The sequence below is a fragment of the Harpia harpyja genome, chromosome 8, assembly GCF_026419915.1.
Source record: "Harpia harpyja isolate bHarHar1 chromosome 8, bHarHar1 primary haplotype, whole genome shotgun sequence".
NCBI lineage: Eukaryota > Metazoa > Chordata > Aves > Accipitriformes > Accipitridae > Harpia > Harpia harpyja.
Genome location: NC_068947.1, coordinates 13,348,865 through 13,362,109, shown reverse-complemented (window position 1 = coordinate 13,362,109; position 13,245 = coordinate 13,348,865). Strand labels below are relative to the sequence as shown.

Below are 13,245 nucleotides of genomic sequence, written 5' to 3'. Positions count from 1 at the left end.
GCACACTGCATTTAATAAACTTAGGGCTACTGTCATTAAAATTTTACATTTCTAACCAGATATTCTATTAATAATTTACAGATCCAAGATGATTCCCACCTCCGCTTGAAAGTTCTGTTGTTTGGGTCATGATATAACCCCTCTCGAAGCCTAAAGAAGGTCTGATTTCCCACGTTTAAGTCATCCAACAAGTGGCCATGCATTGTAAATCCTATTTATAAGGTTCTCTATGGTTCCCACCTACGTGTAGGTAATCTGAGTACTTGAAACTCTATTTTAATTTTAAATCTGTAGAAATAATAAGTCTTTCCCCACATTTTTACTTATGCCACTGCCCACATTTTTTTTTCTTCTGTCGCTAGTTAGGCTCAAGGTGATTATTTTCAAAAGGTATTTAAAGGGAGAAAATGATAGGAGCGCAGGATACTTCCAGTAGGAAGGGACCTCAGGAAGTCTCTAGTCCAACCTCATGCTCAAAGCAAGGTCAGCACTGAGAGAGGTTGCTCCAGTTGGGTCTTGAGAACCTCCAAGGACGGAGGCAGCACAACCTCTCTGGGCAACCTACCCCAGAGCCTAGCTGTTCTCATGGGGAAAAAGTTTTTCCTCACACCTAGGCTGAAGCTCTCACTTCTTGCTGTTGCTCATCCTCCTGCCATGCACCTAAGAGTGGCCTGCTGTAGGTCCCCCCTGCAACCAGGACATGCTGTGGCCTCCTGTCCAGCTTGCTGCCCCAACCCCCAGGGCCCTTCCCGCAGAGCTGCTCCCCAGCCAGGCAGTCCCCAGCCTGTGCCCTGCCAGGTGCTTGGTCCACCCCAGGGCCAGGGACAGCAAGGTGGGTTCATGCGGATGGAAATCAGGAAGCACAGCCCCTGCTTGTCAGAGGTAGCAGAATTGGGCAGACGCTATGAGTACAGATGAGGCAGCGAATCTGAGGTTTGCCCCCTTCACACACACCCACTCTCTTATTTATTATAGGTTTCAATAAAAATAATTTTTTAAAATATAAAAAAAAAAGCAGCAGTGTTTTGATTTCTGAGTTTGCAGCTTCCATTCTTAAAGAAAAAAGATAGGGACAGAAGAGATGCCTGAATGTGGCATCTTTAGGATTTGCCATTGAGCTCTAGTCCCACGCTGAGGCAGACTGAAGCTCACTAATCATGGTGTTTTCCAGCCAAGAATACTACTGTTATCAGCCACATGCAGGCTTTGACCCCCAAAGGCTGCCTATTGTGCGGCAGGCCAGCAGCATCTTGGGCCGCCAGCAAGGACAATAGATTGACCTGCTCAGCCTTTGCAAATTGAAGCAGCCTGCTAAAAAAAAAAACAGGTTTAATACCACTAGCTAGCTGAGAAGAAAAAAAGACACAAAAACATCACGAATCTTCACCTGTCACTGGCAGAAGCAAATACCTGCAATGAATCTGATCTAGAGAGCAAAGAATAGTGTTTCAGGACAGAACAATTGAATGTATTTATCCAATTAAGAATGGTGCACGTTTAGATCACATATTTTATTTTCAAATAAATGGAAAGATGAGACAATAAACTGCAGAAACATTGGAATGAAACAGAGGTACTGCAATGAATATGCAGCACAATGCAAAAATAAGAGAAAAAACTAAATCACAATAGAAGAATTGGAAAAGTAGTTCTATTTTTTTAAGGCTACCAGTTAAAAAGAGGGAAAAAAAGCCAAAAACCATTAATCACAAGGAGATTCACTTTGCATAAGGATATTTTCCTTGCAGAGATAGCATGGCTTTCTGGAATGTTCTGACTGCTAAATAGGTTAAAAGATTAGTGACTCTAAGAAAACAAATTTTCAACAAAACTGAAGATAAAGGTTTTCCACTGGGCTATGAACACCATCTATGTTGGGTTTGCAGTAAGGGGTCTGTTTATACTTTTCTAATACCAATAAAAAAAAATGTTAATGGCAATTATACACGTACAGAGAGCAGACTATACAAAAAGCATTTAATTTCTACCCAGCAAGAGTTTCAAAGGTACATATCCCTCCCATTTTTCATATTTAATGATACATTGCATTATGCTGACAAACTGGTATTCGAACCTTATTAAATTAATTAGTAAATAAAAATAAAAAAATCGTTCCTGCATAGAGGTGAATTCATCCCTGCACAAGGAAAACTGCAGCCAACTTCAGTGCTCACTTGTCCAGTGCCTCCCAAATGCAAATTTCTGCACTTTCTAGGCCTTGAAGATTGCAGAACTCAACTGAAAGGTCTTAGCAGAAAAAATACATATTTAGAGGACTAGTCCATGAGATGGAAACGTAGGGTCATTAATAGTTAACAATGCTTGGTAGATGATACCAAATACCATTTGGCTTTGAATTATTCATCTCTATGTATTTAAATGGCCTGACAAAGAATTGCAGTTGGAGAGGAACCTTTCTGGCCTGCAACATATATATATATATAATTTCTTTACCATGTTTTCTTACACTAACCACAGGAAAATATCTTGACTAATTAGAGCAGGATTCTCAAAACAAAGCAAATATTTCCTTTCTCAAATTAAAACAGCACATCCCAAAGACTTCAAGGTAATATAAAGAAATATGCCAAACACTACAGCCCCAAACACTTTTTTATGTAAAAATTAGTGCCAGTCAAAATTCACAACCATTTCCAGACTCCTTTGTATCATAGAGTTACTGACTTTGGAAAAATAGCAAGTCATATCATGCCTAAAATGCAGCCAGACCTGTGACTTTGCATTCAAATCATCCTGTCTAAACCTCATGTGAAGCATTTTCAGTTAACAGAAAAAAATCTCTATGTAATAACTACATTCCTGGTATTGCAAAATCAACTTTCAAAAGGCCTAATACTTTCATTTAAGCAACATTATACGTTGCAGATTTCAAAGTTATACAGCATGTTATTGCTCATACAAACAGAAAGATCTTTGCTGTAGAACTTAAAATCCAGTTCATTATTCTATCATAAACATATGCAAAAAAAAAAAAAAAAAAAAAAGAAGGAGAGAAAAGCACAGTTCAGGTTGTTATGCTTTGTACTGATAATTACCTGATTCTGTATGCTAGAATTTATTATCGTGCATTTATCTTCCTTTCTGGGACTCACCTGGGTAATTACATTAGAAAGTAGTCACTGTGGTTTCAGAATAAGATGAGGATCAATTTTTGACAGGTCACCACTGGTGACAATTAAAAGCAGGTGCTCCTAGCAGTTGGGGTTACGCCGGTATGCTAGTTTAATGCAAACCATACAATAACAATCCGTAATGTAAATATCTTCTGAGGACTCAATTAATGTTTGATTGAATGAACTCAGACATTTTACAAGTCAGAGCAAGTAAAGTACTTAGAGTTATCAGACAAATACTGATTTAAATAATGGCAAGGATGCAAGTACAAAAGCTGAAAAAAGGCGGGTAGTCGGAAGCAAAGGGTGGCAGGATTATCTTCAGCTCACATCGCATTTCCCTTTTTAAACGAAAAGCCCCACACGGTAGACGGTAGCAGAGAGAAGAGAGCAGTGCACGGCTGCCCAGAGCACGGCCCCGGCCTGACAGGGCGGCGAAGGCCGGCCAGCTGCCCGCGGCTCTGGGCTGCCGGCACCCTGCGCTCCAGCTGCCAGACGTGGGCCTGGCGGAAAGGCTGAAGCAAAGCTGGGTTCACAGACCTACCCACCAGGCTGTAGGGAAAGGGGTTTCCTCCCCATCTCTCGGTACAGCGCCCGGGCCTCCCTGTGCTCCCTTTGGCCTGCGCACCAGACGCAGGGAGCCGGAGGGAAAAGACAGCGTGGGGCACTGGCGGCATCCCCTTGAGTGGGGTGCAGGCAACAGCCCACCTCCCCCATACACACCTCTCCTGTGCGGGGAGGGGCTGCCTCCTCCCCGTCCTACGTGAAATCCAGGAAAACCACTGCAACACGATCCAGAAGAGGCCACAAAATGCACAGAATAAACAAAAACTGAGGGGTCTTTTCCTCCAGCTACTGCTCCTGTTTCATGTTTTTGTGTTTACCATGCTACAAAAGCCATGGAGGCGAACAGAAAATCAGGTTCATGGTATAGTAAAAAAAATGCACACGTGAAAACTGATAACTGAATTGAAATGAAAACAGTTTATTCTACCTCACACAACACAGTCAAAAAAGTAACATTGCATTACCAAACTCTTGGTATCGCTAATTAGCAAGATGCCTACATTAAACTTAAGAATTGGGGCCAAGTAATAAAGTAGCGTGTGGCACAGTCTGGGATATTGGTGTATAAGGTTTCGGCTTATATTTCACAAACACAGTGCCTCCGGTATATGATATGACAGGCTGACTACAATTTTGAAAAGGGACCTCGATAACAGGATTTGAATCATGGCACTGATGCACCACCTTTGAGAACTGCAATCTTTTAATTAAACATGTAGAAAAGATGTTAAAAGATGAAACTTAACAATAAGAGCTGACAATTTAGTTTCATGACTGAGGCATAACCAGCCTGTGCTCCCCAAAGAAAGGGAGAAGCAGAAGCAATTTTTGAACACAGATCTGCAAGAGTTAAACATCACAAACTTGTAGCTGTGGTGGCAGAGGCCTACCTTGTATCAATCTATCTCAAGAAGAAAAACCCATTTTCCATACAGCTTTTTTGAGGGGCTAGTTAAAACATAAAAACAGCTTTTTTCTGGCTGGACCTGCACCTCTTTGGTAGGAAGTATGTGATGGAGTCACTAGATTCACACAGAGACTTCACCTGGCCCCTGAAGGTCCATTGGCTCAAACCACAAATAAAGACAAATATACCCTTATTTGGCTGATGTGATCAAAAGGGTTTGTTGGGAAAACGCACGAGCCTAGGATATGCTTCACTGTGGTGAGAGCAAGAAGTTGGACCACAAGCCCTGTGAGCTGACATTTGCCCACTGCAGCCGCTTCTCTAGGAGACTTGCAGCGAGTGTTGCTGGGCACCTGCAGTCCTCAGACTTGCTCAGAGCCTGGCTTGGCTGGGAAAGACCTCTTCTAGATAGAGAAACCTTCAACCACCCAAGGGCAAAAGTTTGCCTAAAGGCCCCATATGTCAGAAAATTCCTTAGATAATGGCAAGCCCTCACTCTTCTTCCCCAGTCTCGAGCACCTGGTAACACTGACTGATCTTTCAGAGGATGGAAGGAGTAGGGACACAACTGAAAAACAATACACATTTATCTTCACTAATATTTCACCATGTTCCTAAGACAGCTGAAATTTAGTAAATAATCAAATTTGGTCTAGATCCCCCAAACTTGTAAGTGTTGGAAGGCACTCAATTTTAATCCAAGCTAAATCACCTAACCTTAATAAAGGATTTATGTTTTGAAGAAGGAGACTGTGAAATAATTCAAGCACAGCTGGAAGCAGATTGACATGTTAATCTGTTGTTTGTATTAGGTACATTTGGATTTACCTGTAATCTGTGCCCTTTCTCCTCTAGTAGGGAAAGATACAAGACAGGAGGCCATTCAGATTCAAACTATCTCGTATAGTTCTCCAAACAAAATTGACTGACTCTGGCATTTTATGCAAGGGCATCCATTCCATATGCCCAAAATGATGCAGACAAAGTCAAGAATACATTTTCACACTCGTGCTGAGCACCTGATGCCAGAAGTATCCAGCAAGAGGCATAAGAGATCCTGCAAAAAAATACCAGTGTCACAAATGCCCTTTCTTATAGCTCTTGCTTATCGAAACCTCAATCCTGATATTCCTGAAGGAAACAAGATAGGGTAAGACAAAAGGGAGAAAAGTCTTATTTGGAGAAGAAAACTTCGTCTCCATATGACAGTCCTGGAAGATGGACTTCTCTGAATGTAGACATGGAGGTAGAAAGTCATCTTTCTTTCTTATACCTACAGGTGTTTGCTTCTACTCAGAGTTGATTTCATGAGACATACAGGGAGATTTAAGTCCACTAATTCATGCATCGTCCTTGGCCTGAGACTAACAGCAAGTGTTTGCAGCCAGTGTTCCAGCAACTCAGCAAGAAGTGAATGTAATCAGAAAATGCGGGGGAGGGAGGAGAGAAACAAAAAAAATCCAGCCTCAATAATATGAAAAGCTCATACAGATATACAAGGTGCATTATTCACTTGTTACCAACTGTTAAAACTTAAGCAAGATGTTGATGAGCACAATTTGAATGGAAAAATAAAGTAAGGTTTGTTCCTACTGTGGCTCCAAAGGATTTGTCAACACAAAAGGTGTTAAATGTTCAGTACCACTAAAATTAAAATGCTTTCAGAATTTCAAGTATTCATGCATATATATTTATGTTTAAAAGAATGATATAACAGGGAAAAAAGGATTATTTAGTGGTCTGTATTGCAGAGGGTAACAATGAAAACTGTGTGTGTTTTACTATGTTAAAATGCTCCTGCATCATACAGGATTAATGGCAACAACCCTCACAGAAAAAAGCAAGTCTCTCATCCAGAAAAGCCTTTTTGTGCAATTTTTGTGGATGTTTCATTGTTTTTTATATACAGTATATGACCACCTGCTCTAAGCACTAGCAATTTTTCAGAGCCGTATTTATTTTTAAGCTGTTTGCAAAAGCTGGCTGTCCAACCCCAAAAGCAAAAGCATCACTTTATTCAGATTCCCTTCTATGGATACATTATAGAAGTCTTCAAGTCATAGCATATTTTAAATTCCTCTATTCATCCCCCTGATTCAGTGCTTAAGGGGTCTCTCGTACAGAGTCTACTGTATGTTTCGTTTAAATTCTAGTGCCGTCATCTAGGCCAAGATTCTCAGCTTTGGGATTCTTTGCCCGTCACCTTCAACATGCGTTACTATGGGTACTGGAAAGCCTATTACTGTACACAGAGAAGAGCCACAAGAAAGAAAAGGCACATAGATTTGTAGCAGTAAAAAAAAAAAAAAAAAAAAAAGGCAAAGGGGAAGAAAATTCACGGCCACTAGTAGGATATAATTTTGTACAATAGCTTTCTCGTAGAAAAGCTGAAAATCTTAATGTAGTTAGAACCAAAGAAAAATTTAAGGAGAGATCAGTGTTTCCTACCCTGTAGTGTCACATAGAACATATATTGCACACTGTGTCTTTCCTATGCTTCTCAATTCTGTTGGAATACTATGGGAAGTAAATATCATTCACATAAAACCAGCACTCTGTCAACAAGTCTTTTTTACCACTGAAATAATCAATGAAGAAACAGCAAACTGCCCTGCAGCCTTCTGCACTCTCTAACGTCTACAATAAGATTTCTGCATGTTGGCAGTCAATACAGTTCAATTAATGTTTAATTCATGTTTTCTTCCTGAAGCAAGATGAAAAGACAGAACATTATCAATAGCAGAGCTACAGCAAAACCAAACACTTTTTGTTCCAATATTACCATCTTTTTGAGATGCAAGGCACTATATCTGAGAAAAGCCAAAATGTCATCTGCTGTTTATTTTCCAGAGCTGGATTAAGTTCTGCAGATGATTAAATAAAATATTAGTATAAAAATATATGGTGAAGGGAATTGTTCAGCAAATGCAGCAGGCAAACTGAAGCAGAACATAGCCATTTTCATTATTTTCAGTGAAGATATTCTGGAAACTATACACAATCCCATCATATTTAAGTGCATGCCAGCTAAAAACTCAGTCTCACTAAAAATCTTTTCTCTTCTGTCCTGCTTATTTCTGGTTATCAGCCAGATTGCTGGTCATCGAATTGAATGCTGACTGCTCCTAAGAGGCTGGCAAAGAACTCCCTGCTGAACTGCCATGATCCCTCTCTTGACAGCAAGCATCTGTCTTGGTGAAGATACAGAGTGTTTATCTCCATGGCAGGCTTGACTCAAACATCCAAGGCTCTAAAAATAAGAGTTTAAAATCTAATTCATGTCTACGGCCCACCTAATCACCCAGCAGGCTTCAATAAATGCTTTTTCATTGTTTTCTTTTTAGCTTCCTCTGCTTAACCAGCAGATGCAGTTATTCACAGTGCAGTTACACATTAACCTCTTAGACCCCCACATGAATCCAAGACATTCACCAGGAAAGATTGGTGAAGAGAGAGAGAGAGAGAGAGAGCCAACCAGGGCTATCTTATATAATGAACATCTTCAATATTTTGATCATCTGTGATAGTTTAGTACAAAATAGGCTCCGCCCATTATCTTGAAACTTCTCATATCAAAACATTAGAGATTTCAAAGCAGCAGAATGAAAAATGCTTTGCATTAGGTGCTGGACCAGTGGAAATGAGATAAGTAAGGCAGGCAACATTTTTTAATACTTCTCAGGGTACCAGGCAAAGTATTTTACACAAAGGTCATCATTCTGTACTGAAGACATAGTCTACAGCACATGCCAAGAGACCAAAATATCACTGACCAAAGGTTGATTAGAGCAAGAGGTACCACATGAAGTTTTCCTTGGTTACCACCACCCTGGAAAGAAAATAGTTTTACAGCAGCATTGCAGCAGCAGTTCTGTGCTGAGGTACACAACAAGCACAAGCAACAGCATTCAGAAACTTTCATGCCAGGGTTTGGAAACCCCACCAGAGACAACTGCAATAAGTACATTGGTCTTTTTCATATCTTCCTGAAGATGTATCTAAATTTGGGTGTGTGTCGTGAAAATTTATTAGCAAAATGCTGAGAGTACTGACCTGGATCAAAAAGTAACTAATATATCAAGCAGGACATGATATTCTGGATGAGACTAACGAAAACATCAGAAGGTCTAGAAAATAGGACACAAAAAGAAAGGCTGAAGGAGTTCATGTTGTTTAGTTTAAATAAGAAAATACTTTGAAAGAGAAACTAGCAGTCTTCAAACACACCAAATGTATAAAAGGCAGGTAGAAAGTGGAAGAGAGAAAGTTTTGCTTCATCCACCATAGGCTTGATAAGGTGGATTTAGGTTCAGTTCAGGAGAACAGTTCAGTTGGGAGTAAGACGCATGGGGAAGGAACAGGTGACCTGAAGGTCTCTCACTTTAACAAGTTGGCCCAGCATCTCTCAGAAATGGCATAGACTTCAGGTGATCCTACTCTCAGGCAGGGGGGTGGGCCAGGTGATCTGTCAAGAGCTTTTCCAGATTACTCTAACTGTAGGATTGCACAGACCATTAGCAAGAACGGATGACATCCAGTGTAGATATCCATCCATAGATGACATCCATAGTGTACATCCTACCCAGTGGAGGCCCCTCGATAATGAAGCACTTGGTGTAGGCTGAAGAGCACAGAATTCGGTATGTTGTCTGGATAATTAGAACAAACCTACCAATAGAAGGGAAAACATCGGGGGAAATAGCTGTATGTGTAAAGAGCATGATCATATATGACTGATTTACCAGGGGCCAGTCACATGCCTAACAAACTTCTTCCCTGTGGAATGGGGTGGATGACCATGCATCAACCTTTCACATGCAAAAAGGATGAACCTGGCATGTCAGGCCTCATGTTAAGGGACACAGCCATAATACTTGCCTGGCCCTCACAGTCCTTAGCCCACCAGATAGTTTGGGAGACAGGATGAATGGGATCACAGCCAAATGTGTTTAAAAAAAGAATCCCATTCCAAGGAAAATGCTTGAAAGGAAATATAGCTTGTTTGTTTGTTTTAAAAAAAACAGCCCATGTGCATAAAGGTAGCAATGCCTAGAAGATATCTCCACACCAAACAGTATGGGACATCTCTCATCTGGAGGGAAAAGACCAGCCAGACTCAAGTAAAATATTCCTAAGGAAAAGACTGTCTAGGCAGCTGCAAAACTGAGAGCTCAATAAGGCAGTAAAAGATACTTCTCCACATCAGGTGATGGATTTTGATTCTTTCACTTTTATCAGATTATGCTGAGTACATGGGAAAATAAAAGCAGAAAGGATGTTTCTTGTCTCATAAGCACGGTTCAGATAAGGATAAGAAGGAAAGTTGTGCTTCCCTTTCAAAAGGCAATGGACTGAGGAGGTATTGTTATTCAGCTGCCAAGAGCTCTCTCCCTTATGTATAGACATCAGTGTTTTCTCTGAGATATTGTCTGATATCTTAATTGGAGGCTACCTTTCACATATGCCCATGGAGAAGTGAAGCGCTGATTCACTTTCTTGCAGGGAGAAAGACTGCCATAGGCCCTAGCAGAGCTGATGTTGTCTGGAAAGGGGTGTCACAGCCTTATATGCTGATCGGCTGTGCTTCAAAGAGTTTCCTATATACTGTCCTGGATAGTTATAGCATGAAAATTAGCCTCTGTTCCAAGGGAAGCCCGGTGCAGCTTCCATCTCTTGGGATTTCCTAGATCAGAAGGGCTTGCAAAAGCTGGAGGAGTCAAACCTGCCAAACTGATGAGAGAATAAAAACAAAGCAAAAAGAACCCCACTGAATTCTAGGGAGCCATGTCTAGTAACTCCCCAGTAAAGCATCACATGGAAAAAGAGAGAAGAGTCCTGTACTCATCTACTGTGAAAGTGATCACTGCAGGGTTTGGGTTTTTTTAATGTTATATCTACATTCCTAAAATTATCCGGCTCTACATATGGTAAAATTAAAGGATTTTGTATTAACTGTGAACTTGGCATCTTCACCTTACACTCTAACCCCACCAATTCAATTTTGCCTTTCTACACACTTTTCTGTAAAGATATCCAAAAAAAAATCTAATAACAGAATTTTTACAGCACTAAGTAACAGCTCATCTGTACAGGAAACTTTCAATGAAAATCAGTTGGGTTTGGGGGAAAAAAAAGCCACATATGATTTAGACTATTTCATCTACCTCTATCCACGTCTATACTTATCTAACTTGTGAGGCAGGCACCCTATAATGTCAGTCGGCTGAAATTACTCAAACATTTGTCTTATAGAAGCACCATGAGATTCCACTCATCAGGAAAACCCCCATCATAAACGTCACTTCCACTCTGGTAGGCAGCTATACAAATAAGTCTGCATTTAAACCAATAGTGTTAGCATAGGATTCACCTGATAAATTAAAATTCCAATAAATACTCAAGAGTTTTATCAATAGTTCCAGAGTAGTGGTTAGGTAATCCTACCAGTATCCAACATTTTGCCATATCAATTCTCTTGGAATGAGAATTTTATAAAGGAAAAAATTGCTATAGAAAAGATGATCAAGAAAAAAATTGGCTGGTTTCTTTCATTTTTAATAAAACAAAATAATCCCATTTGCCTTCAAACTTGACCAACCAAATGGCTGTTAAACACCTGCTAGGTGAAATGCTTTTTCACTTCATAAGGAAAGGATTTGAATGTTTAGCTCACCAATTCAGCTAATGTTTAATTCATTTCCTTGTCTGCTAGCTAGATTAAAAGAAAGAACTTATGTAAACAGGATGGAGGTAGCAAAAATGTGGCTTTGCACTCCAATCCTAATTTACAAAAGTACCAAGTTCCAATTTCAAGATAAAAGATATCTTAGGAGGGAGGCCAAAGTTAAGACTGCAAACCAGGAAGAAACTACTGGGACACAGATATCACTGATGATAAATCCTTTAGGCAAAGTCAAATTTATGATCTAGTTAAAATGGAATATCCTGGCATCTAATGTCATCACAGCACTAATGGGATATATCTGTTGCAACAAACTGCCTTCTCCCATAAAATATATTATTTTCTTTATTTCTTGTTTCTCGGCTTGCCTCTAGTTTTATGCTAGGCAGGGAGCACTAACTGAGCATACTGCAGGTTAGTTTTTTTCCCCAGGTGCTTTGCAGCATTTGTGTATTCAGTATCACTGTAAAATGGCACTGGTATTAAGTAACAGAAAACAGAGTACTGGCAAAAAATGCAGACTTACATGTTCTGCAAAGACCTAAAGAGAAAGAGGAAGTGTAGAGGAAATCACCTTTTTTTTTTCCAGACATTTGTATTTCTTTTTGAGCCATGAGAAAAGCAGTGATTAATCATAGCCAGGTGTCATGGAACAAGAGACATAGTGCGATGTGTTTGTGAAAGGTAGACATTATCTGGAATCACAAATCCACCTTTCCTAATTGGAGATCTCCTTTGACCAAAATGGAGAGTGTACTGAATACACTCGTTTTAAGACCCATGACTTCTGTTGTAATAATTCAGAGTTTTGACAACACTACAAGAAGCTGAGAATCCCCAGCTTCTGGTTTATTCCTCATATGTCTACCCTTTCCAAAAAATACATTGATTTTTATAGGTATGACAAGCTGGTTCAATTCATCTCTACGTGAAGCAATCTTTCAAATCTGTACATCAATACTAGAAGATATTTTGAGCACACCAGAAAGGGTAACAAATGCAAAGTGCTGTAGGCTCACATATCTGGCAGGATGACGTCTAGAAAACTGTAGAACTGCTGCAATTTATACAATATAATGACACTGCATCAGATAATATACTACCTGATGGAAACTGCTAAAAAACATATAACGGAAGCATAAGGAGAGAGAGAAAAAAAACCCAAATGTATGCAGGAATAAATACAACTACTGACCTTCTGTATGTTTTCCTCTATTCCCCCCACCCCAGCTGCTTTGATTTTAGTGTAGTGTAGTCTTTGTTGACATTGCAGCATGAAAATGAAAGGGGGGGAGGGAATTAACCCTAAGAGGAAAGAGAAACCTTTGCAGATTTCATTTATTCCTAGTTCTTCAAACTAATCCATTTGCAAGTCAATCTTATCAAAAAGGAGATAGGCTCCTTATTACAATGTTCCAGGGGAAAGAAAAAAAACCTAAACCAGCTCACATTGAGCAGTCTACATAGCCAGAGGAATTCAAATACGGAGTTTTTTTCCCTGCATCCCCCACAGCACAGTTACTGGTTGCAGCCTGCACACCATTCATTTCCAAAAGAACCTTTCGATTCAACTAAACACTAAACATTTTGAGCATTAAAGAAAAAAGAAGCCTGTGCATCCACCTAGGTTCAACCCCAAACGGAAGTATGGAAGACAAATAAAGGAGTTCTTTTCAGTCTCTGGACTATGCATCTCTTCCTACACCTCTATGCTTCCCAAAAATTAAGCATAAGCTCAAAAATGTTGTATATTCCAATGCCACGGTTGCAGAATTTGCTGCTAAATCTTCCCCCTACAGCAGTACTGCCTTTAAAGCTAAAGCTTCATTATTTAATTATTTTCTAGCCTGTGAACACAGCCTTAAAAATGAAACGTGACTATAAACTCAGGCAGTGTCATTTCTGAGACTACAGCAGAAATTAGAAACAAGGCCTCAATATTGTAGATAATACAA

The 13,245-nt window shown here is 39.9% G+C and overlaps 1 protein-coding gene and 1 long non-coding RNA gene across 2 annotated transcripts in view; one reads left to right on the top strand and one right to left on the bottom strand.

The window, feature by feature from the left end:
* The window catches only part of LOC128144950 (uncharacterized), a 123,787-nt gene extending 117,587 nt beyond the window's left edge, over nucleotides 1-6,200 (top strand). Inside the window, exons 4-5 of the long non-coding RNA XR_008236274.1 lie at nucleotides 82-159; nucleotides 5,888-6,200. This is a non-coding gene — a long non-coding RNA (uncharacterized LOC128144950). The remainder of the gene's footprint in view (nucleotides 1-81; nucleotides 160-5,887) is intronic.
* Nucleotides 1-13,245, bottom strand: part of DSCAM (DS cell adhesion molecule) — a 474,394-nt gene that overhangs the window by 304,646 nt on the left and 156,503 nt on the right. The gene's annotated exons all lie outside the window — the stretch shown is intronic.